The sequence below is a fragment of the Felis catus genome, chromosome F2 (assembly GCF_018350175.1).
Source record: "Felis catus isolate Fca126 chromosome F2, F.catus_Fca126_mat1.0, whole genome shotgun sequence".
NCBI classification, from domain to species: domain Eukaryota; kingdom Metazoa; phylum Chordata; class Mammalia; order Carnivora; family Felidae; genus Felis; species Felis catus.
The window spans coordinates 27,489,948-27,514,544 of record NC_058385.1 but is presented as its reverse complement, the minus strand read 5'-3'; the positions used below and the strand labels follow the sequence as shown (position 1 = coordinate 27,514,544).

At 36.3% G+C, this 24,597-nt stretch overlaps 1 protein-coding gene across 2 annotated transcripts in view; it reads right to left on the bottom strand.

The window, feature by feature from the left end:
- Window positions 1-20,896, bottom strand: part of PKIA (cAMP-dependent protein kinase inhibitor alpha) — a 94,372-nt gene extending 73,476 nt beyond the window's left edge. Inside the window, exon 1 of one of the 2 annotated variants that reach the window (XM_011291340.4) lies at window positions 20,746-20,896. The gene's annotated coding sequence lies outside the window, so the exon portion shown is untranslated. The remainder of the gene's footprint in view (window positions 1-20,745) is intronic. The other variant, XM_011291341.3, reaches the window with a different exon arrangement.
- Window positions 20,897-24,597: the final 3,701 nt, after the last annotated feature.

Below are 24,597 nucleotides of genomic sequence, written 5' to 3'. Positions count from 1 at the left end.
ATGCATAATACACTGATAGATATAGGAGAAAAAATATAATAGCTTTCTGCCAAGGCAAACACTCTCACAATGCACGGTTGTTTCTTCTCAATTGTGTGAAGGATCTGTCTGCTGGGATGGGTCATTTTCATTTTCAAATAGGCAAGACTGTGTCACATACCAGCTGAACATCTCCAAATTCTGCCTATCTCCAGGCTATGAACTTTAGAATAAGCTTTGACTCTTAAGTATCTATTGTAGTCTGAATGTTTCTGTACCCACCAAATTCATGTGTTGAAATCCCAATGTCCAATATGATAGCATTAGTAGATGGGGCTTTGGGAGTTGCTGAAGTCATGAGGCTGGAACTATCACAGATGGGATTAGTGCCTTATAAAAGATGCCCCAGACGGATCCCTTCCCCTTCTACCATATGAGGACACAGGGAGAAGGTACCAGCTTAGGAATCTCAAAGAGGACCCTCAACAGAAGGTGACCATATTGTCATCTTGATCCTGGACTTCCCAGACTCCAGAACTGTAAACAATAAATTTTTGTTGTTTATAAGATACCCATTTGGTGGTATTTTGTTGTAGAAACAAGGTCAGGCTAAGACCGAATCTTTCTTTCCCTAGGGGAATAGTTTCTAAACCAATTACATAGTGAAATTACTGTATTGCCTCAGCACACACCAAATGATACCTGAAGAGGTCAAGTCCAGAAACAGGTTTTCTGAAGAGTTTCATGATCTACTACCACATACTTGAGAGATACTATACACTGTCATTAGTATTAGAAGCTTCATGTGGCATCGGTTTCCTTCGTGGCAGTGTGGACACCAGTATCTTTCTACCTCTAGCTAGATGAGCTTGAATGCCTCTTTCTTTGTCCTTGTTTGAGAATTACTCTAGTTTTGAGACTTTGCCTTGGTTGATCTTCAGACTGGTTACTGTCACAGGTGTCTACTCTCTTGACTTTCAGGAACATTCCTTATTACTTTCAGACCTCCAGGGCAACTTTAGAAGTATAGAGAAATGAAGAGTAGCTTATCATGATGGTGTGGGGAAGGAGGATTGTTGTTCATTTATTCAACATTAATGAGTAGTTGCCATACGCCAGGCATTCAGGCATTGCGCTTTTGATGCTAGAAATAGTGAACAGACCTTGTTTTCAAGTGGTCCATAGTAAAGCTGGGATGACTTTCCAGGCAGACAATAATATGAGTAGGTTAAGTGCCAAGATAGGGGTTTCAGTCAGAAGGGGGTTTCCATTACTATGAAACACTTTTGGAGAACAGGACATCTGATATGTAATTTAAGAAAACAGAGGAGTGTGAAAAACAACAAAATAGTTTCAGAAATGAACATTCAATGCAGAGGCAATAGCATGCATAATGAGCATTGGTGCTTCTAAAGAAGTGTCAATAGTTAAGTATAACTGGAGTATAAGTCTTTTGAGTAAGTAGCACAAGAGAATCCAAAATTTGCAGTGGATAATCTACTGTAACAATATATCACCTTTTGGAGCATCTGGGTGGCTCAGTTGGTTAAGCATCCAACTTCGGTTTAGGTCATGATCTCACAGCTGGTGAGTTTGAGCTGTCTGTCAGACTCTGTGCTGACAGCTCTGAGCCTGGAGCTTGCTTTGGATTCTGTGTCTGCCTGTCTCTCTGCCCCTCCCCAACTCACACTCTGTCTCTCTCTCTCTCAACAGTAAGCAAACATTAAAAAAAAAAAAAAAAAAAAGAATGTATCACCTTTCTTTTGCTCATTCTAGAAATATTTGGTGAGACTGAGTGGCCCTTACATGCAAATGACTGTTGTAGGTTCTGCAATAAAAAAACCAAGACCCTACCATCATGGAATTCTGGCTGCGAAGGAGACAGTAAATAAACCAGTACAAACATATATTGTCTGTCAGATGGAGACAAATGTATGGAGAGAAATATATCAGGAATGGGATAGGTGCATGCATATTTAATGTGTGCAAGGGTATATGTGTTTGCTTTGCATGTTCATATGCAAAAGTTATTTTTTATGGAATGATTAAGCCCTCATTGATGAGGTGATATTTGAGCAGAGACTTGAGGGTAGTTTTATCCTATTATTACACCCTCCATTATAAAATTCTAGTTGTGTGCCTATGGATTATTTTGTAGAACATTTCCAGCGGATAAAATTGTAAATGCAAGGACCTTTGGATGGGAGAGTACTGTGTTTGGAAAGCACAGCAAGGATGTTGGTGTTCCTGGTGTGGAAACCTTAAAAAGAATAGTAGTTAAAGTGGAGATGGTGACAGTGGAAGGGGTACAGATTAGATAGTGCTTTTAAGAGAGTCTCTTTAAGTACTTATATCCTTAGAGCTCCCTCCCTCTTAAGGAGAGACAAGTTCTAGCCCCAGGAAGTAAAGAACAGGTATTTGGTACTTTTAGCTAAATTGTTAAGCTAAAAAGCCTAAAATCTTCATGGAGAGAGATTTGGCTAAAATTTTATAGCTTTTCTTTACTACATCAGAGTAATAGATAAATAAAAGAATTGCCAATGTTGGGAAAATACCAAAGGATTTGTGTGGGGTTTTTTGTTTGTCTTATTTTTTAATAACAGAGAAGAGAAATTACCATTACTACTCTGAATCTGAGAAAAACTTGAGCAAAGAGAGGTTAAATGGCTTATTAAAACTGTAAACCTGGGCTTGAGAGTGGAAAGAGTAGGAGGGCTCTACATGCTGACCTAGTTCAGTCACCTACTCAGAGAAGGACCGTTTACTTTCAGTAGGCTCCCCAGGGCAGTAGCAATTCTCTTCCCAACAGCTGGGATGGCTTGGTAAGCAAGATCTGATTCAGCTTCCCAAGGTCTCTCATTCCTCTTCCCAAATCCCTGAACCCTTTTAATTTGAACTGTGGTTCATCAAATGTGTACCAGCAAAAAAGTATTTCCTAGGAACTTGTTACAAATGCATATTATCAGGCGGGGCCCCCAAATCGTTGTTTTGACAAGCCTTCTGATCTCCTGATTCGTGCAAAAGCTTGAAACCCATTGCTCTCCTTCTGGTCTCAGAGACAGAGAGACAGAAAGAGAAGGTAGGGAGGGGCAGAGAATGCCCAGGAAATTGTGCTGGAAAGTGAATCCAAATAGCTTTTTATATTGGGTTTTTACGTGGTAATTTACAAATGATTGTAAACAACCACAAATTGAAACACACAGTTACTTTAAGGTCTCTTTAGCAGAAATCAATCTTGTATGGTGGCAGTTCTCCTATACTTTGGTCTATTACTTGATAGGTCATTTCCTCACAGGGATGACTAACAGCAGTTCAAACGAAAATGCTCTTTATATTTAAACAGCACTTTCTGTTCAAGGATGTCAAAATGCTTGACAAGTAGTGAAATGCAGCTCACTAATTTTCTCAACCCCATGGCAGTAAATAGCATCTACCATCATTGCTGTTTTCTGGTGATTTCTTGACAGGGAAAGCAAAAGTGACTTGGCTATGTATGTCTGTTGCAAGTCAATGGCTGAAGGAGAAAATATCATTCATTTTTGTTCCCATAGGGCTATAGTTGATGTAGTACTTACTGACTTCTATTATTACATCCCAAGGATAGATAACTATGCTCATCAAGGGGAAAGCCCAAAGAACATTCTTGTACTTTCTTTGTTAAACCTGGTTTTTAAAAAATCATCTGGCCTAATCTACATTTAATTATGATACAAATGCTACTTAAATCCCTGTTACTTTTGTTTGCTTACAGTTGATGCTGCTTGGGGGCACCTGGGTGGCTCAGTCGGTTGAGTGACTTCGGCTCAGGTCATGATCTCGCCTTTGGCGAGTTCCAGCCCTGTGTGGGGCTCTGTGCTGACAGCTCAGAGCCTGGAGCCTGCTTCAGATTCTGTGTCTCCCTCTCTCTCTGCCCCTCCGCCACTCATGAGGTCTCTCTCTGTCTCAAAAATAAATATAAACGCTAAAAAAAATTTTTAAAAAAGACACAATTGATGCCTCTTGAAGAATAAGAAGCAAAGGCTCATTACATTGGAGAATCCTTGAGAGCCACGTTTTAGTCATCTTTGACTCCTTTGTGACCATTGCCATATCTGGAATAGTATGTATGTTCAGTATTTTTGAATGTATGGTATATAAGTAAACCAAAGTACTTTCAAAGTTAGAGGCCACGTGTCAGAGAGCAGGAGAAAAGGTAGTTAAAAACCTACTAAACTATCAAAACCTAGTGCTGGGTGAGCGCTGATAAAAACTTGACCATGTCCTCTGTCATTGCATATGATGCTGTGACACTAACATGTACTCACCAATCAAAAAAGGTTTCAGAACTCAAATTTGGGTGTTTTCAAGATGAGGATTCCTCTCCTCTACCATTTCTTATAATAAAACTTGGAACCCTAGAATCAACAGGCAATATACTGGTTTATGACTTAAAATTGGAACGTTTTCATCCAATTTTAGAGGCATGAGATAAAACTGATGCACAAATATTAGAATTTTCATTAATGAAAAAAACTAATTTCCAAAATTCTTAAGGTTGGTTTCTCAAAATATTAAAATGACCACATGTCATGAGCCAAGGGCACCCTATTTTTCAAAAATAAGAGACTGTAGGGGCACCTGCCTGGCTCTGAAGGTAGAGAGGGTGACTCTTGATCTCTGGGTTGTGGGTTTGGGCCCCACATTGGGTGTGGAGATTGCTTAAAAATAAAATCTTAAAAAGAAAAAGAAGAAAAGAAAGGACTACAAAGTTGCATAATTACTGTTAATTATTTGTTGACTTTGTATGAAAAAAAGCTCATTTTAAATAAAAGGAAGTCCAACTAGAGTGACATACATTAATCTTAAAAGTTCCTGAATTAGATTTTTTTCTATCCCCAAAATGCCAACCATGCATATTAAGCTGAAATTTGTTTTTTGCGTATTATTTTTGTACCCCTTTGCCATTTGAATTTTAACCTTTCTTAACAATCTTGCTGAAAATCAGTGTGGTTTATAACCACTCTGTTTAACACACCAGTACTTAGGATAGTGGCTAGTACATAACAAACACATAATACAATTTCTAAATCACCTTGATTAAAAATCTATTCTTATCTTGGCTTTAAGCATGTGAAGACAGAAATAGTTTCTCACTGCACAAGAACATGTGAATGATCCAAAGTAAATATTAACTATAAATACAAGTTATCTATTAAGATACAGAACCACCTCTGAGATTTGGGATTACTTCCTGATGACCCTGAGTTCAGAGCTATGGTAAAGGCTTATTTGAGGTGTGATACTATTTTCTAATATATGCTGAAGGAAGAAGTTGGTAAGAGAGCATGTAAGATTTTGCGGGCTCAAACAGAGCTTGACTTATCTGCATGGAAACAACCAGTAAAAGACAGAAGCGTCCATTGTCTGCTGGATTACCACTCCCTGGTGCAAGGCATGCAAGAGAGAGGAGACTGGGGTCTAGCTTTCAAGGATCCTCACTCCACTTATTTGCTCTCATAGGATCAAATTATAGGCAAGAAAGAATGTGAGAACTATTACTATGTACCTTTATGCAGTAACAGTAAAATGTGGTTCAATGAATGTTCCATTAAATCTGACCAATTGGAATAATTTCTCCTTTCTTGGTAGAAAATTTCTGGTGGAAATGGACAAAGGTGGGCATGGAATGGGATGGGGGTGCTTCCTTTCTGTTACAAATTCTAAACTTTAATTTTCTTATGATTTAAACCTAACTTAAAATCGTACTAAAACTCTTGGGCTTTTTTTTTTTTAAAGGGCAGGTACTAAAATTAAATTAGCTGAGTGTTGAGGGTGAAAAAAAAAAACCTGATTATAATTTTAAGAAAAGATAGATTTATTGCTGTGAAAATTACCACAACTGTTTTTGTTCCAAATATGAGACTGCTATAACATTTCAATTATAAGTAAATAGACATTCACTGGCTGTCTCCATCTGATAATAGTACCAGAGATTTCACTTGAGGAAATTTAAAATTATTGTATTGAAAATGCTACAAGACCCTAAACTGAAGTTCATTATATAGCACACAGTATCAACAAGCTGGCAGAATTTTGACATCTCTCCTGCCTCCCGCTCTTCCTCCTTTACCTTATTCCCTCCCTCCCTCCCTCCCTCCCTCCCTCCCTCCCTCCCTCCTTTCCTTCCTTTCCATAAGCAAGTAAATGGGCAAATAACAAATAGTGGGGATCAAAACCCTTATATTCATTACAGCTGTTTGGAATGTTGACTCTCACAATAACAGGTTTTAAATACTTTAAACTGGTTTTAAAGACTGTATCTGTACCTGTATTATTATTGTACTCAATCGTTTTGGGTGTCTGTTTGCCTATCTGTAAAATAGGTAATAATAGTGCCTACTTCTTAGGATTCTTGTGAGGGGGAATCTATTTGGTTTCAGAACAGCATTTGGGGGTGGGGGGCAAGAACAGCATTTAGCACAGAGTAAGCAAAATAGTTTTATTTTTCACTTCTCTAATTATGTAAAACATTTAGTATTTAGATCCATAGTCTCAAAATCTAATCTTCATTAGTATGGATAGCTGATTAGCTAAATGGAGGGGAAACGTTTCTGTAGTAATTATTCCTTTAGTTTCTCATTTTATTAATTTTTTAACTGAAAACCAGAGTCACCATTTCCTGGTATTATCTATTACTGATAAACAGTTCAAAACCATAATGTTGTTTTTGAGAAGGCACTGGATATTGGAAATGAAGGGAACTAAGAAATAGTAGGAAGTAAACTTTATTTTTTAATCTCAAGTTAAAGATGAAATTAATGGTGATATATGTGAAAACTATGGAAAAGTCCTACAGAATGAACCTTGACTACTTACAGAAGAGGTGAAATTCAAATGACAGAAAGTGACTAATTCTTAAATCAAGAACCCTTCACTAAAATTAAAAACATAAATGCTTTCTTTTTCTTGCTTTCTTGTAGGAGGTGAAAGAGTACTTGGTAGGTGTCAGACTATTTTAAAAAGCAGATTATAGTGGTGATATTTCAGAAGTACAAAAATACTAAGGCAGATCTTATAAATGACTTGTTTAAAATAATTTTATACCTAACAGAAAGTTAGTAGAAATGCATTAAAACTGTCCAAGGTAGTTATGGAAGAGAATTTTCTGTGAATTTTAGTTCTTACCTTTTAAAATGATTATGCGGCAAGTGCTCCATTTAGGTTGCAAATTATGTTCTAGTTTACAGCAAAAACTACTACTTAACTTTCACCTAGTAAGTGTGTGTGTGTGTGTGTGTGTGTGTGTATGTGAATGATATACTCTCATGAATGTCAGCATTCTGTCAATGCAAACTAGATTAGTATATTATTTAATTCAGGTAATCCATCAGCATCATCAATGTTTGTTTATTAAGCAATGAAATCGTTAGGTAGGAGGCATGGTTCTCTGCAAAAGAAGCTGGTAATCACAAATGTACAAACTGGAATATGATGAAAAAAACAGACAAGATAGATTTTTTGTCTAATTAAACCAGAAGTTTTTTTTTAACATGACTACCTCTTTGAGTTGAAAGTAATCCATGTAGATTTTCCTAGTTCAGGCTCCTGTGAGGTCTACAAATTTGGAAGTAGGAGCAGATCTAAGCCTATTTCCATTTTCATGCTTACTCTTTTTTTTTTTTTTTTTTTTTTTTTGAGAGAGAGAGAGAGAGAGAGAGAGAGAGAGAGAATCCCAAGCAGGCTCCACGCTCAGCATAGAGCCCAACACATGACTCAATCCCATGACCCTGGGATCATGAGCTGAGCCGAAATCAAGAATGGGATGCTCAACTGACTGTTGCTTACTCAATATTCTGTTAATAACTGGTAATAGGCATATGGGGAATGATTAAACATTAATAGTCACCTGTCATATATTAAGATCACATTTGTGTGGTATAATGAATTTACAGAATGGAATATTAGTTATATTTTATTGTCAAAGGTTACCTGCCAACTGAGAAGTCATTTCAGAGGCTATGCTCTAAAATATATCATTTTACTGATACCCATGAGACATCCCAGGATGTGATTAATAGGCCAGAAACATTAAGCCAGGGATATTTTTGTCTTGGTAATGCATTTATTTGAGACAGCAGTTATTAGAAGCCAGAATAATAACACCAATAACCTTCAAATTAATTTTGACGCTAAAGTTACAAAAATGTTGACGGAAGTTAGCATATTTACACACTGAATTAAAATTCCTAAACTAGTATTATAATTGATGCAGTTTATATAAAATACTTCACATATAACACTTCAATAAGTTAATAAAATTAAAACAGTAAAGAAAGTATCATAAATATTTGTGTCCTAAAAAGGATTTCAAGGGAATTTCTGATAGTAAAGTTAATGCATGATTAGTCATATTACTTTTATTTATAAAACATCCAAACATACATCTACAAGATTATATGTCTTTAACATTAAGAGAAATGTATTCTAGAATTAATTTTTGAAACATTGCTTTTATTGTGCTTATATTTTCTAATTGAGAGATTTGGCCTTTTAAGTGTTTTAAGTTATAGAGCTATCAGATATAAAGCAGGAGGAAACCCAATAATCCAATGGTGTTTGTTAATATAAGCCTCTGTATAAAAGTGTTATAAAACAGTTAAAACGTAGCAAAACCAAAAATAGACATCATTAATCAACAATGGCTATTTTAAAAATCTAGTTAATATTATACTACCTGTGTTAGGATGATGGGGAAGACTGAAAAAATGCCAGACCAAGTTTGGTTCTTTTACTTGAAAAAAAGTTACAGTATATTGGGTCTATGCCCTAATTTGGGGATATGTAACTGCCACTCTCATGTTTATTGTTTGCATTTTATTAGGTGTAAGTGTAGAAAAAGAACTAAAATGTTCCATAGTACAGAATCTCCTTCCTCTCTTTCCCTACTCATTTCTAACAGAAAAAGCAAAGAATACCTAGTGAACAGATAGACCTGATGATTTTCAATAGGACAGTGTTTCTTTTCTGAAATGCTGGTAAAATGAGAACACTCTAAATTAGGATTTGTGGGACACCAGAAAATGATAACATGAAATACCAATATAGAAGAATGTATTTTATGCATTCTAAAACATATTTTTAAAGCGGAAAAGATGATGGACAATCAGAGAACATAAGACATAAAAAATAATCAAATGGAACAGGAGTATGTTCCAAGCTGACAGGCAACTATACTATTATTCTCACATAATTGGATAGTAGTAGTAACTCAGTAAGATTAAGTTTAAAACATTTAAAGAAATAAACACATACACACATGCACATGTATATATCAATCTGAGGTACATAAATACATATTCATATATTAAAGAATCACTTTGAAATTTTTGAAATATTCTTTTAACTTTTGAAAAATAAATATCCAGTGAAAAGATAAGGTTTTTTCCCCAAAACTGGACTCTGGAAACAAAGAATGTTCAAACGCATTTCCAAGAACTTGTCTGTTTATTTTAAATGAAATCCAACTATAAAGTAATCAAATATTTGAAATAGAAGGAAAATGTTCATGAAAGTATACACATATACATGTATATATGTATGTATATATATATTCACACATTATTGATTAAATATAATTAATACATAATACACATAAAATATATAAATTTACTTATATGTGTATACATGTATGTACTATATGTTTAAAGCAGGTATTTTCACTATTTATAACATCTCATCTTAGAACCAGACTATGCCAACAATCTATATGCCTGAAGTCTTTGGTGAATAGCTAATGAATTCAGGATCCAAACATGAATTAACAATATGGGTTTGGAAATGTAGGACAGGCTTACTCATACAAAGAATAAAGTTATTCTGTTCCCAGGTACACATAGGTTGACTCAACCAAACAAAATAAATTATTGCTAATCTGGCTAGTGATCACCAGTCAGTTCTCACCTGTGAAGAAGTGTGGCTTACATATTAAACACGGGCTCCAGACAGTTTTTGTACTGGTTTCTTTAAACCAAAATGACTCATATTAATAATAAAAAGCCATATAAGGAAAAAAAAGTAAATTTATGTGTTTAAGCCCCCAAATTTATCATACTAAAGCATGTGTGTGTAATAACAATGCAGCTTTTATAGGCAGTGTTTCTACTAAAGTTTTCACACTAATTGAGGCTTTTTTTTTTAATTTCACAGTTTAAAGATGTTGCTATTGATCGCATCTAATCAGTAGCACCCAGTAATGAACAAGACCTGGAATATTAAAATGCTTATATGTTCCTGCTAAATTCTTTGAGCTTCAATAAAATAGAAAGACATCATATACCAAAAAGAGTCCTTGGTATATGATGTACAATGGAGTTACAAGTTAATTTTCCTTTTTGGACAACTTAATGATATTAACAATAAGAAATTTCTTCAATAGTTGCACATAAAAATATATATACATTTGGTTATAAGGCAGATAATTAGCAGGTTCTTCAAAGACATTTGCAAGTGGAAGTGAATGTTAACAACTCTCTATAAATTAAAGTTGTTCTCTCCAAAGAACTTCCATATTGTATTACAAACAAAAATAAATAAATAAGTAAAAGTCAACTGTTGCTTTTAAGTAAGGGAGCTTCCCCATTTTATCTGACGTTTGCTTCTGACATCAACACCTTTCTTCAATCTTAATATCCTTTCTGATAATGAGTTAGTGACAAGAGTGATTAGACATATGGTAAAATTTCAAAAGAAAATAAGATGCAGAGTTAATAGCCAACTGACTTTTCCCAGGCCATCCAATCAACTACTTGCAGAGTTAAAAATAGAAGTTAAGTCTAATTCCCGCAGCTATTGCCAGATCAGAGCCTGACAACTTTGCTTTGTGTTGGCTTCAACCTCTCCCACCGGTGGCATTACCTGCACAGAGACATCTTCCCGTGAGGTTCAAGGTCATTTCAAGGCTTAGTTTAACTAACATGGGAGAGGTAGGAAAAGAGTTCATAAACATTTGGGAGAAGTTGTGGTAATGAGGTCTGGTTGTAAGTTGCCCGTGAAAATAAAAATGACAGAAATTAAAAACATTTATTAACCCTTACAGTATTTCAAAAACTGCACTAAATTCTCTTTTATGATATCTTCTTTAATCTTCACAACAACCCTGTGCTTTTCCTGTTTTAAACACCAAGAAACCAGTCACGGAGGTTAAGTAACTTATACTAAGTCATATAGCTAGTAGATCGTAAAGGTGGGATTCAAACTCGTTACAATTCAAAGCTCAAATTCACTTCTTAAAATACATGATTTCAACATAAGTGGTAGCTAAAACTCCCAAAATAAACACACAAACAAAGGAAGGGGAAGGTCTAGTGATCAGCATACTTTGAAGATGATGCGTAGAGCTTTTTTGATTGGTTCTGAAAGTGATCAAAAGCTGCCTGAGAGCTCTGAGTAAAATTATCAAATTGAACAAAAAACATTAATTTTATAGTCAAACATTTTGAGATCAACCCAATTGCTCTGCTTTCATAACCCTGTTATATTATTTCATGTTACTCTGTAACTTCATCTTCCTTTTTATCTATTAAGGGGAAATTCAAACATTTAAGGTTTTTGCCTGAACAAGTTAGTGATTTTTTAAAAAATGATAACCAAAAGGCCAACCCTTCGTCTGCTTAGTCAATGGACTGTTTAGTGTCAGGTCATTTTATTGTCAAATTTAATTTTTCTGGTCAAATACTGACTTTACAAAGTCCCAGTGAAGATGTTACAGGATGATTATCTCAAACCTGCATATTTTCAATCAACCAAAATTTTGCTTTCTCTATCACTGTGTTCCTTACAATAAATGAAATTGAAAAAGGCACAGACATAAGAGAACCATTGATTAATATTTTATTATTTTATTATTAAAATCTTACATTTTGAATTTTTTAAAGTCCAAATCCATTGAAGTTAAAGAAAGAAGGGTAATGTCATGTCTTCCTATCCCGGGTAAAAGGACTGTGTTTGGCTGAGTGTCTTAAAGTGCTTACTAGATATATATCAATCTTTAATATGCATTACTTGTAATTTGCACCCTACAAAACCTCAGAGGGAAGGGACTATGGTTTGGCAAGAGAGGAGGGTAATCCCATTCATAATTCATTGCCACTACACCTACAAAAATAATCGCAATGAACATATATAGAATGCCAATTATTTTGTGGTGGGGAGCAGCTTTCAAAATTAAATGGTACTGATTTATTTTGTTGTTCAACAAATATTTTATAAATGCTTTTAATGTCAAACATGAAACTAATCATTTGAGTTGCAGAAATTTTTATGATTCTGATATTTTACAGTTTGAAAATAACTGTACATTTATTGAGTACTTACCACAGTGTATGATACTAGTAAGCTCCCTAGAAACCTTAACACCTATAAAATATACTAAACACTACTGTCTCATGCTTTGGTTTGCAATCCTAGGTTGTTCCCTAATATGCAGATGATTTAAGAAATGAAATTTGGATTTGTCTTCTACAGGATCACCAGTCACGTGTTGACTAACTTTTATCAATGGACATTCTCAGGTTATTTTAAGACTCTTGTGTACTAATCATTAGGTAATCCTAGTAAATACAGGTGTGTTACTGTAGTTAAGAATGTCAGCCTTGCTGCGTTTCAGCTTGATCCACTGCAGGAAATCACAGATTACTTGAAGGCAGTTTCCCCATGAACTCACTTCCTTGAGATGAGATATTACTTTGGATGAACAATGATTTGTCACAATTTATTTTGGAAGGTAGTGGTTAAAAAAATGCAGTCTTTTCAGAATGAATCCTTCTAAAAGTGCACTGTTCTCTAGTGAGCTTACCTTATAAATAAGCCCCGAATTTTAAAATCCTTAAAATCGTTTTAAATCTTTGCAATATTTAAAACTTGATGATCTTTAAATCTGTATTGGGAATTGGTGAGTCTGACAGATTATTCTCATTATTCCATTGGGGTACCCACCAATTCGGATTCAATATTGTTTTTGCAAGTTCTAGCAGGATTGAGTTTTGTGAATGGATAGAAGGAATTAACACCCTTGTTGTTTTTCACTACATTTCAATTATCAGAGAACCTGAGTGTGAAAATCATGGAGAGGAGCGTAAGAAATGGCATGAAAGATATTACTGACTTCTCTGTTTATGCAGCCAAACTCTGCAGTATAGAAGAGAAGCAACAAAGTGGGTTGTACTGCTGCTATGATTGCGATGACCCAACAAAGCCAATGCTTGTACCCTCAGTCTCATAAACATGGCAGTGCATTGATCAAGATGTGAGGTTCTTGTTGCTTATTTAAGCAAAGGTCAGAATGCTTATTTGTTTTATGCCTGCTTTTTAAAGAAGGTTTGATCAGGCAGCAATAAAAGTAAATAATAGAGAAATGTTTATTAATAGGTTTTTCATCCCAATCAACCAAAGAAAAAGCATACCTTAAAACACTATTGTGAAATGTCTAGGGTATGTCTATCTATGTTCTTCTAACACTTCAGTTTTAAGTAGCTTTTAAAAAATATGTTATAAACATGTTGCTTCATCCTTGACATTTTAGCATGTTAATGTCTAATTAGGGTAAAACATGATGCAATCCCTAGCAAGCTCTTTGTTTCTCCCCTCTCAGACAGTGCAAATCAAGACAATCTTCTGAGAAGGTAGTTAAAAGTCTTGCCAATTCTGTTTTACTTCATACATTCCAATATTCTGTAGTTTAGCTTAAATACGACACTCTCACCAGAACAAATTAAAAAGAATACACTAAAAGGGGCGACTGGGTGGCTCCGTCGGTTAAGCATCCGACTTCAGCTCAGGTCATGATCTCACAGTTCATTCGTGAGTTTGAGCCCTACATTGGGCTCTGTGCTGACTGACAGCTCACAGCCTGAAGCCTGCTTAGATTCTCTGTCTCCCCCTCTCTGCCCCTCCCCTGCTTGTGCTCTGACTCTCTCTCTCTCTCTCAAAAATAAATAAACATGAAAAAATAATTTTTAAAGAATATACTGAAGAGAAACTAAAGAAAAAAACCCAACAAAATAAAAGATTTACTATAATGCAGTACAAAAATTTGAACTAGAAAATAGACCAAATTTTAGATTGGGCTAGATTCAAATGACCCATTGCTGGAGCTTAAAAAAAAAAAAAGCTAGCTATAGATATTACTAGTTTTTCTACAGTGTTGTTATGAGACTTGACTGACATCTGTGATGTACTCTGTAATATCTTTGAAATGATAAAAATGTGTGTCTGAAAAACTTGAAATCTGTCAGTACTCATGTATAGTATTTTTTCCTCCATGAATTAGAAATGAAAAAAGTGAAAATATTTCCTTGCTCAAATCATGATAAATGGATTCCTTTATATTAGTTGTATTCATTTTTAAGATAGTTAGAAATGGCTACAGAAAATACAGAAATACTATTTTTTTGAAGAAGTTTATGACTTTTTATAGTCAATATACTTTTTCAAATTATAAAAGTGCATGTGTTACCTCTGACCCAACAATATCACTCCAAGAATTTTCCCATCAAAAGGAGAAGTGCCAATCCTGGGTCTTGGCACCATCAAGAACAATAACAACAATAACAACAACAAAAAAAAAAACCACACAGACAAAAGTGAAAGCAGCAACATATAAAGACATATACCTTTGTGCCCATTACCACATACCGTAAAATCACAAAACAATTTGGAACTTTATAAATATTTATCAGTGGGTTTTCATTGAATAAAATTATGGCACATTCTTAGCACATCTTACTAGGCATCTACTAAAGGTGATATGGTAGTGTCTATGCTAGATATCATTAATATAATAGAAATATAATAATTACAAATATAAATATAATTAATTAATATAATTATCATTATATAATAAAATATTATTTAGCCTTAAAAATAATGAAATTTTGACACATGCTGCAACGTGGATAAACTTTGAAAACATTATGCTAAGTGAAAAGAAACCAGACATAGAATGACAAATATTGTACGATTCCACTTGTATGATGTGGCTAAAAACAGGCAAATCCATACATGTATAGAATAGAGTTTACCAGAGGCTGAGAGAAGGGGAAAATGAGGGGTAACTTTTTAATGGGTACAAACTTTCTGTTTAGGATAGTGAGAAAGTTCTGAAAATGGTTAGTGGTGATGGCTGCTCAACATTGTCAGTGTACTTAATGCCAGTGAATTGTACACTTAAAAATGGTTAAAACAGTAAATTTTGTTATTCCTATTTTACCACAATAAAAATAATACAAATCCACTATATTTTAAAGTATAAATTTACTTTGTATTAAGCATATTATAAAGTTTTCATAAAATTGCCCTTATTTTAGGAGCTTATACAGTTATCATATTTTGGGAAGTGTAAAGAAAACAGCAGCTTAAGTTGGCCTCTTGAGTTTTCTTTCCCTCCATCTATGTTTTTTCTAGATTAATGTTGTCACACTTTCCTTTGAATAGCATCAGCAAGAACCATGCTAGCTTGTACCGGTCTCTCCAAGTATCAGTTAAGAATTTTTAATGTATTTTTATGCTGGCAATTGTTTTAGAACCTAGGAGGGATGAATTTGTCTTTCTTCCCCTAACTTGGCAAAAGCAAATACATTACTGCAGACAGAATTACCAGAAAGAAATAGTAACTTTGAGGCAGACATACATCCATCTTAAGAACACTGAATATGTTTCAAAGTAGACTACACCACTCAATTTCTGGCAATGTTCTTCTACATATTTGGCACTACAGTACTCTAAGTCTAGAACTGTTTCTTTTTTTGTAAAAAAAAAAAAAAAAAAAAAAAAAAGGTTTTGATTGGAAAACCCTAAATAAATCATTTGGAATGTGTTACATTCAGAACTCCTTCTGGGATTCCTTTTCCATGAATCAGGGTTCTTTGAATACTCCTCTCACTGGCACTTGCTTCCGAATCATCTTTAGCTGCCTTTGTGCCAGTGATAGTGAAGAGCTCTCATTTTAGGTTTTAAAGCAGGGAGAACAATAGAAGGGGAACCTCACTTCAAGTACCAAAAATGTCTGGGCTAATAAAGGACACATATATTGTCAAAGTGAGTCCGGAGTAGATGTTCTTAAACCATTTGCTAAAGAATACTTTAGTGGGTCCTTAAACACCTACAGTTGTGTGTGTGTGTGTGTGTGTGTGTGTGCATGTGTGTGTATGTACTTGGGGACTGGAGGCACCGCCTTTGTTGAATTATCAAAGGGGATGTTAAAACCCAAAAGTTTAAGAAACACTGGAAAGATTAATTACAAAACAATTTTAAACTACTACATTTTTATCATGCTTTCCTTGGCTCTTAATACTTCAAAGGGCAACATGGTAACTTGGAAAGAATGTTTTGCTAAACATTTAGGTGACATGACATCTTTGAATCTCAGTTTCTTCAATGTAAAATCAACAGATAGTAGAAGGTTGAAATTTGATACCACAAGTGAAAGTACCTGCAGAGTGCCTTGTAACTGGACAAGTACTTATATATGTAAGGTACCTTCTTCTGCTTATTCTTTTTCAAAAAATGCAAGCATGTTGAAAGCAAGTAACCTGAAAAGGTTCAATTTATGATTTTTCAACTTCATGATGGTACAAAAGAGATACATGTTCGATAGAAACTACAATTCGGTTTTTGAATTTGGATTGTTTCCCAGGTGAGCAAGCACTACCATACTCTTTTGTGATGCTGGGCAGTGGCAGCAAGCCACAGCTCCGTTAGCCACGTGATCATGAGGGTAAACAACGGATATACTTACAACCATTCTGTACCCACACAACAATTGTTTTTAACTTTCAGTAGAGTATTCAATAAATTATGTGAGATATTCAATACTTTTATTGTAAAATAGGCTTTGTGTTAGATGATTGTGCCCAATTGCAGGCCAATTTAAGTGTTCTGAGCTCATTTAAGGTAGGCCAGGCTAAGATATGGTGTTCAGTAGGTTAGGTATTAAGTGCATTTGATTTACGGTATTTTCCACTTACGATGGGTCTATTGGGATGTAAGCCCCTCATAAGGTGAAGATCTGTATGTAGCTAGACACTGTACTATGAGTTGCAGGTAATAAAAAGTTGGCCGTCACAAACCATGTTCCCCAAAGCTATTTTAGAAGAACAAGTTATGTTCACACTAAAGAACAGACCACAATAGAAAGTACAATAGGAATTTAGACAAGGGAGAAAATTTATCTGATGCAAAGACAAGTGGGTATGGGGAAAGCCTCATGGAAGAGGCAGTGTCTGATGTGAGTAAGGTTTTGACATGTACAGGAGGAGTGAAAAGAATGAATGAAGACATATAGGCATGACATCATGGGGGCACAAACTGGAAATAAAGAGCACTTGGTTCAGGCTGATCATAGGGTCACTTAAGGGGATTACTGAGAAACTAGATAAGGAGATATCTCACTGCCTGATGCATATTACTTATTAATAATACTTTTAGACACAAGTATTGGGGCATCTGGGTGAGCTCAGTCAGTTAAGCATCTGACTTCAGCTCAGGTCATAACCTCACGGTTCATGGATTTGAGCCCTGTATCCAGCTCTCTGCTGTCAACATTGAGCCCACTCTATATCCTCTATCTCCCTCTCTCTCTGACCCTCCCCAGACCCTCATGCACTCTCAATCTCTCTCCCTCTCTCTGCAAAATAAATAAACATAAAAAAAATAATAAAAGTATTTAACTTAAAAAGAACATGGATGAGAACTTAAAAATAAAGACATAATGAAGGGGGTGAAATATTACATAAATCTGACCGTCAGGAGGCCATTGGTAACTTTCAAAATAGCACTTTTTATAGTGTTTTCACTGGAGACACTGGTTGAACAGAAATACAGTTCTTGAGCTTTATTATTCCTATTTTTTTTCTTTTCCATGTTTCAAAATCTCAAAATAAGTCCATTTCAATTGTAACTAATGAAAATAAGGTAGCACCAGAAAATGCCTTTTGTTAGGAGAAGTCAACTTTGACTCCTAAATTTGTAGAGTTACTGATAACACTGCCCACCCACTAAACTAAATATTTTTTTTTTACATGGTTAGAAAGCAGTAGATTGACTTCATGCTATTTTGTCAAATCTACAAAAATGCCTGCAGTTCATTTGGCATTTAATAGTGCACATCCTCCTGTTTTTCATTCCTCCTCCATCTCTTGAACAGGCAATTAATTTTTCCTTTCCCTGGGAAACGTTTAAAGGAAAGGAAATAAAGTCATAAATCAGTTTCAGTCATGAAGACATACATATATTTCTTCATTGGACTCTGAATTTGGTCATTTTTCTCAGAAAAAAAATTATTTCAACATAACAAAGACTAAATTAGGAAATCCCTTAAATTTATTTATCTTCCTCAGTTGCACTGAAATGAAAATTTAAATTTTCTAACTTATTTTCTCTCTTCGCAGAAAGGCTTCTCAAAAGCAGGTCCATAACTTAGTGAATTCATCTCACCTATGAAGCCACTGGCAGGTATGATGCCAGCTTAGGCAATACCAGTCTTGGTATTCTGACCCATTTCTTGCCAGAGAATTCAGTTTCTTCAGAAACTCAGCTAATAGACACTTTCAATTTCTAACTGTTATTAGGATATTCTCATGCACTAAGTAGTCAACATAAAGAAACCTCGAAATTATAGAAATTTTTATTGTACTTAAGATCAATTGTACTAATCTATATTTCGTAATTTCTTAAAATGAATTATTATATTAACATTTATTATCACTTATTATTCAGAATCATTATTTATATAGTTAAATATTTGAAGGTTAATAAAGAAAGATAGTAGAAAAAAGGGTTTTGCTGTTCTTGCTCTTTGTTCCCTCTTCTATTTGGTGTGCCTGTTTCAAAATTGCAGAATCTTGAAATTTTAATATTTCAAATCCAAACCACACTCAACACATAATAATAATGATAATAATAATAATAATACTAAAACAAGCCAAAAGAAAAAAGAAAAAAATGATGCTGAGGTTTTCGTGATCCAGGGGAAGAGTTCCCGGAGTGGGCCACTTGGATTTGCCTACCTCCTCCACTCCCTCTGCCTCATATACTAAAGGTAGAGACAAAGAACCCAAATCAAATCCTTCTTTGGTGTATTTTATAAAAAGAAATTGTATTCAGAAAAGCAATAATGGTATATAATAGAATGAACATGATTTTTCAGAACCAGTATCTTTGTCTAAAAGCAATATATAAAAAGGAAGATAGAGATCAATTTTTATCTATAAACCTTGCCTTTTTCATTGATCTCCTATTTTAATTTACTAAAATAAAATTACATGGCTATCGAGTCAGACTATCTAAATTTAAAGATAACAGATCACCTGTTAAATAGTATATTGGCACACAGATGCCCCAGTCTGGCTTATTGCAACTACTCTCTGTTGGTGAAGTGGCACATTTGCAATCCCCATCACAGCCATCTTAACCATTTCAAAGCGTATTATTCAAATGTACATCCCTACGTGGCAGCACTTGAGCTCAGCATCAAGAGGTTTGTGGGGAAATCCTAGAACAAGTGGTCAGAAACCCTAAATGGTGAAACTGACTTGAGGATGCTTAAATAACCTGAGGTTTAGATTGGCCAGCTCCATTGGCTTTCTAACTGCCTGTGGGGAAAGCCTCTCTGGAAACTCTTCTGAGGTTATTGGGGAATCCTAGGACAAACACACTGCTTGCTTTTTGGGGAGGACCTGCCCCAAACCCTACCCAGGTAGGTGTCTCACAACCCAGCTGGACTAAAAACGCTTCAAGAAAAACTGGATAGACACATTCACATTTGTACTTTCACCTATGCCTATGCACAGGGAGCAAAGATATAAGTATGGTCCTCTTTCTCACACCCCAACAGATTCTGCTGTCCTCAAAATCCTCTTGTAGCCGCAGTGACTACAGTGAAGGGAGTTATCAGGATCCATGTTGGTACTGGGCTAAAAGCAGGATTTTTCATGCCTTGTATTTGGGGGAAGGACGCAAGCAACAGTATACAGAGAGAATACTAAAGTGGTATAGGGCAATGCCCTTTGTAGGTCCTTGACAAAATCAGTCGTGGAATAGAGGTTGTGGATAGGAGCTGACAAGAGCTGGCCTGTGAATGGACCCGGCATTCCGGGGAAAGGGAGTGGGGGGTGGAAATCAATGAAGTAATTGACGAGAGAAGATGATAAATGAAGGGAGAAGCAGAGACAAGTGCTGCTCAACCCAAGCTGAACTCCAGGAGATAAGAGAAGTTTCTCCTCTAATCTGAGACTCTTACTAAAGGTTCAGTATTGAAGTAGGTGTTTGACATTGAAATGGGCACAGACCCATCCTGACAACTAGGGAGGGAGAGGACAGAGGAAGGCAAGAGAGGAAAGATTTCTGATTACTTCATCAAGCTACCTCCAAGGACCTGCTGCTCCAAAAACCAGAAAATAACCAAGTGAAGGCTGAAGTAGAAAGATAAAAGTGCAACTCCAATTATTTCACATTTTGAATCTTCTTCAGTGTCTAAGCAAACCTGGCATTGCAACGGTCGATTATCTTGAAGAGTATAGAGGCTGACCGTCTTCTTTGTTTGCCCAGTAACACCGCTCCTCTAATCTCAGGCACTTGGCTGATTAACATTTCAATCCAGTTGTTGCTCCTTTTCCCTTTGCAGAATGCAGCAGAGATATTCCCCTTCTTCCCCGTGTATTGCAAACCCCATTACTAACCGCGCGGAAAGAACCTAGCGACGTGGTGGAAGCTAATAATAGCCGGGCGGCTTACCTTCTCGGGATGGAGTCAGCGCAAGTCCCAGCGCCCGCTGCTCCCGGGCCGCAGTGCCGCGGAGCCGGCCGAGTGCCTGGTCAGCTCCGCCGGCCCCCACCCCACCTGCCGGCTGCAGCAGCTGCTCTCGCCGCCGCGCTCCGGCAGCATGAAGTCATCCCCCGCCCCGGGCCGGATCACCACATTCCGTGCCAGTCGCGGGGGGAGAGGGACCTCTCCCGGCCGCGGGGAAGGGAGTCTGGAAACTGCTTCCGACGATCGCTACCCCTCCGGGTTTTAGGTTTCTTTCCTATTAATGCTTTTACGGAGGAAGCGTTGCCGGATTGTGGACCGAGAGAGAAGAGCCAGAGGGACTTTCTCTGCATAGCGCCTTTCCTCCGAGAGCTCCCCTGTCACGCCCGCTGTATGGACAGCTCCATTTGACTGTGTGGGTTTCCCACCCTCTTCATTTTCCTTATCAGTATTGTTCATTTCGCTGAATTTGAGACTGGGATTGTCTTTAGAGATAAACATTCAAACGCTCTGGAAATGTTTTAAATTGGCAATTAATCTTTCTAAACCCCTTGGAGCACGCCTCACTTTCCCCCAACGCACACGCACAAATGCGCACATGTACACACACAGCCAAACCACTCACAATCATGAAAGCTGGGACCTCTCACCCTGTCGCCTACGTAATAGAATGGGAAACTCCCAAAGGAGTGGAGAAGTAGGACCGACCAAAGAAAGCACTCGAGGAAACAGAGAGGGGTGGCCCTAGGATTTTGTTGCTGTTTAGTGGTGCACTTAGTGTACAGATGTTGCCTCTAACACCCTCCCCCCCCCCCACCCCCCGTAATTGGGCTGGCTGCTCTGGTGACAGCTATGATATTTGGAAGCCAAGAAGCAGAATCCACATTAACAGATGGCTGTATCTTCTTTTTGCCTCCGAAGGATTTATCAGAATTGGCCTTAGGAATAATGTAAGCAAATACGCATATAAGCCCCTTCTTAACCTTTTTTTAAATTGGCACCAGCTATTAAGCTGTCTCTCTCCCTCCCTCTCTCTCTCTCTCTCTCTCTCTCTCTGTCTCTCTCATTTTTTTTCTCCCGACAACCCCCCTCCCGTCACTACCTCCCTCCCTTTCTTTCTCTATTCTGACCCACCAGTGGTTTGGGGATTTAAGGGGAAAAAAAGGGCCAAGGATTGCCCTCTTTATAGCAAAGCTGGTGCTTTTTTCTCCCAGTGTTAAGCCATTCCCAAGTAGAGATGTTCTTTGACACTAGAGTTCAGTGTGAATGGAGTTTCCTCATTTAACTTACTTTTGGAATTCCCATCACTAGGTACAAGCCAGTTTTACCTTGTGGATTTGAACAGCAGCATAAGCATCGCATTGCATAAGGCCAGGGAAGCACATTTGATCCATGAAGAAAGAGCTCCCTCCCATCCCTCTGTTTAGCAGTTCCAAAATTGGGAGGTAGTGTAGCAAACAGAATTCCAACAAAAATCATTAAGAATTCTTGGTCCTAGAATGCATGCTTTTTGGAAGCTGCAGCAACCTAATTTATATCTCTGAGCCTCAAATTTATAAAATTAGGCCATTAATATCTCCGAGGTTCTTAATCTGTATCAAAGAGTATGTAGAATCTGGATGGGAATATTACATCTTTAGTTTTGCTAATCCATAATTGAAGTTTAGCATTTAGTATTTCCTTTAAATATAAATGCAGGCAATGAACCACAATAATATTAGGGGAACCTGTGACTTTGTCACCAACAGAAGTCCCAGATAATTTCCTATTTCAGTTTTTGTAGATATCTCAAAATCACTATTCTGATGGTACAATCAAATCATCATCACCTTTTTTGTTTTATTTAATACTCTATATCTATTCTTAGAATGAGTTTAGATATACGGAAAAATTGAGATAGTACAGAGTTTCCATATCCCACTCCCAGTTTCCTCTATTATTAACTTCTTACATTAGTATGGTACCTTTGTTACAATTAATGAACCACTACTACATGAATATTAGCCAAGGTCTGTACAATTTCCTTGGGATTTACCTAATGTCTTCTGTTCGTTTCCAGGCTCTCACCCAGGACACCACATTGCATTTAGTTGTCATGTCCTCTTAGACTCCTCTGAGTTATGATAGTTTCTCAGATTTTTCTTGTTTTCGATGACCTTGACAGTTTTGAGGAGTAGTGGTCAAGTATTTTGTAGCATGCCTCACTGTTGTAATCTGTTGCTTTTCTCACCATAAGACTGGGGTTATGGTTTATTGGGAGGATGACCACAAAGACAGAGTGCCAATTTCATAATGTCACATCAGGAATTTATACTATAAATGTGATTTATGACTGTTGATGTTGACCTTGATCACCTGAGTATGGTGAGCTCAGATTTCTCCACTGTAAAGTTACTCCTCCTTCCTTTCCATACTGTGCTTGTTGGAAGAAAGTCACTATGTGAAGCTTATGCCTAAGGAGTGGAGAGTTGTCCTCCAGCTTCTTGACGGCAGAGTATGTACATAAAGTATTTGAAATTCTGCACAGGAGATTGCCTATTGTCCCCTAAATATTAATTTATGCAATTTGTTTATATCAGTACAGATTCGTGCATATTTACTTTATACTTTGGGTCATAATCCAATACTACTTTATTTTGTTCAAATTGTTACAGCTTTATCCATTGGGAGCTCTTTTTGTTGGCTCCTGTGCTCCTTTGATGTGTGCATGTGTGTGTTATTACTTTTTTTACTTTCTGGCATTACAAGGTGCTCCAGGCCCATCTTGTATATTTCCTGCCCCAGGCCTAGAATCAGCCATTTCTCCAAGAAGTCCTGATTCCTTTTTATTGGAGAATGGTAATAGAAAACAAGATCTGGGCTTAAGGTGTGGTGGTTGCTAAGGGGATATCATTTTTTAGGCTCTCTGAGCAGAAATATATATTTGTAGTAAAAAAATATATATTTTTACTATAGATATGTGTACATATTTATAAATATTGCTAAATGTAACTCATACTTATATTGAGCTAAATATGAGTTCGTACTAATGTCTTCAAGTGTAATCTGTTAACACATAGCTCGTTTTAGTTTCTTCTCCTTGCTAATTCATAAATTCCTACAACGAGAGTAAGAAATGTGGCTCCAACAATATTTCATCCATTTGCTCAACTGTTCAATTCCAGTGTACACATATAGCAATGTAAGAATTGTTGGCCCATTACCTCAATATCACTATTTTTGAGTATCGTAGTTTAATAAACCATTGTTACATCTTGTTAGTGAATTTAAATGCTCGTATATTTCTATATCACAAATTTTGTTTTAAAAATATTTTAATAACTGAATTTAAAAATTGGTAATTAGTTTCCTTTGAAGTTACATATATTATATGTATGAATTTTAAAAGTGTTAAGAAGAGTTACATAAACTGCTCCAGACTGTTAAAGAGAACCATGGTAAAAAGGAGGTTAGGATCCCATCCACAGAACATTTTTTTTTGAGGATATTATGAGATGATGTGAAATTGCCCGGTGCAGTCAATGAGGGGAGCTCATGCTTGATAAGTGTTACCCTTGGCCACTTGGGCAGGCTTCCATCTTCCTTTAGAGTTTTGAACACCTGGAAGACAGAATATGCTAAATCCTGTGCTTAATAATTTATAGTTTATTTACAGGATTTGCTAAGTATCAGGTGCTAGAGGCAAAAGTCCATATAATGTTAAGGAGAAGGAGGAAGAAAAGGTGAGGGAACCAGAAGACTGAGATGACTCCGAAGTTCAGGGGTTTTGTAGTTGAACAGATCTGAGCTCAGATCCTTTTATTCACAATCTGATTTTGTCTCATTTTTGAAATAAGAAGA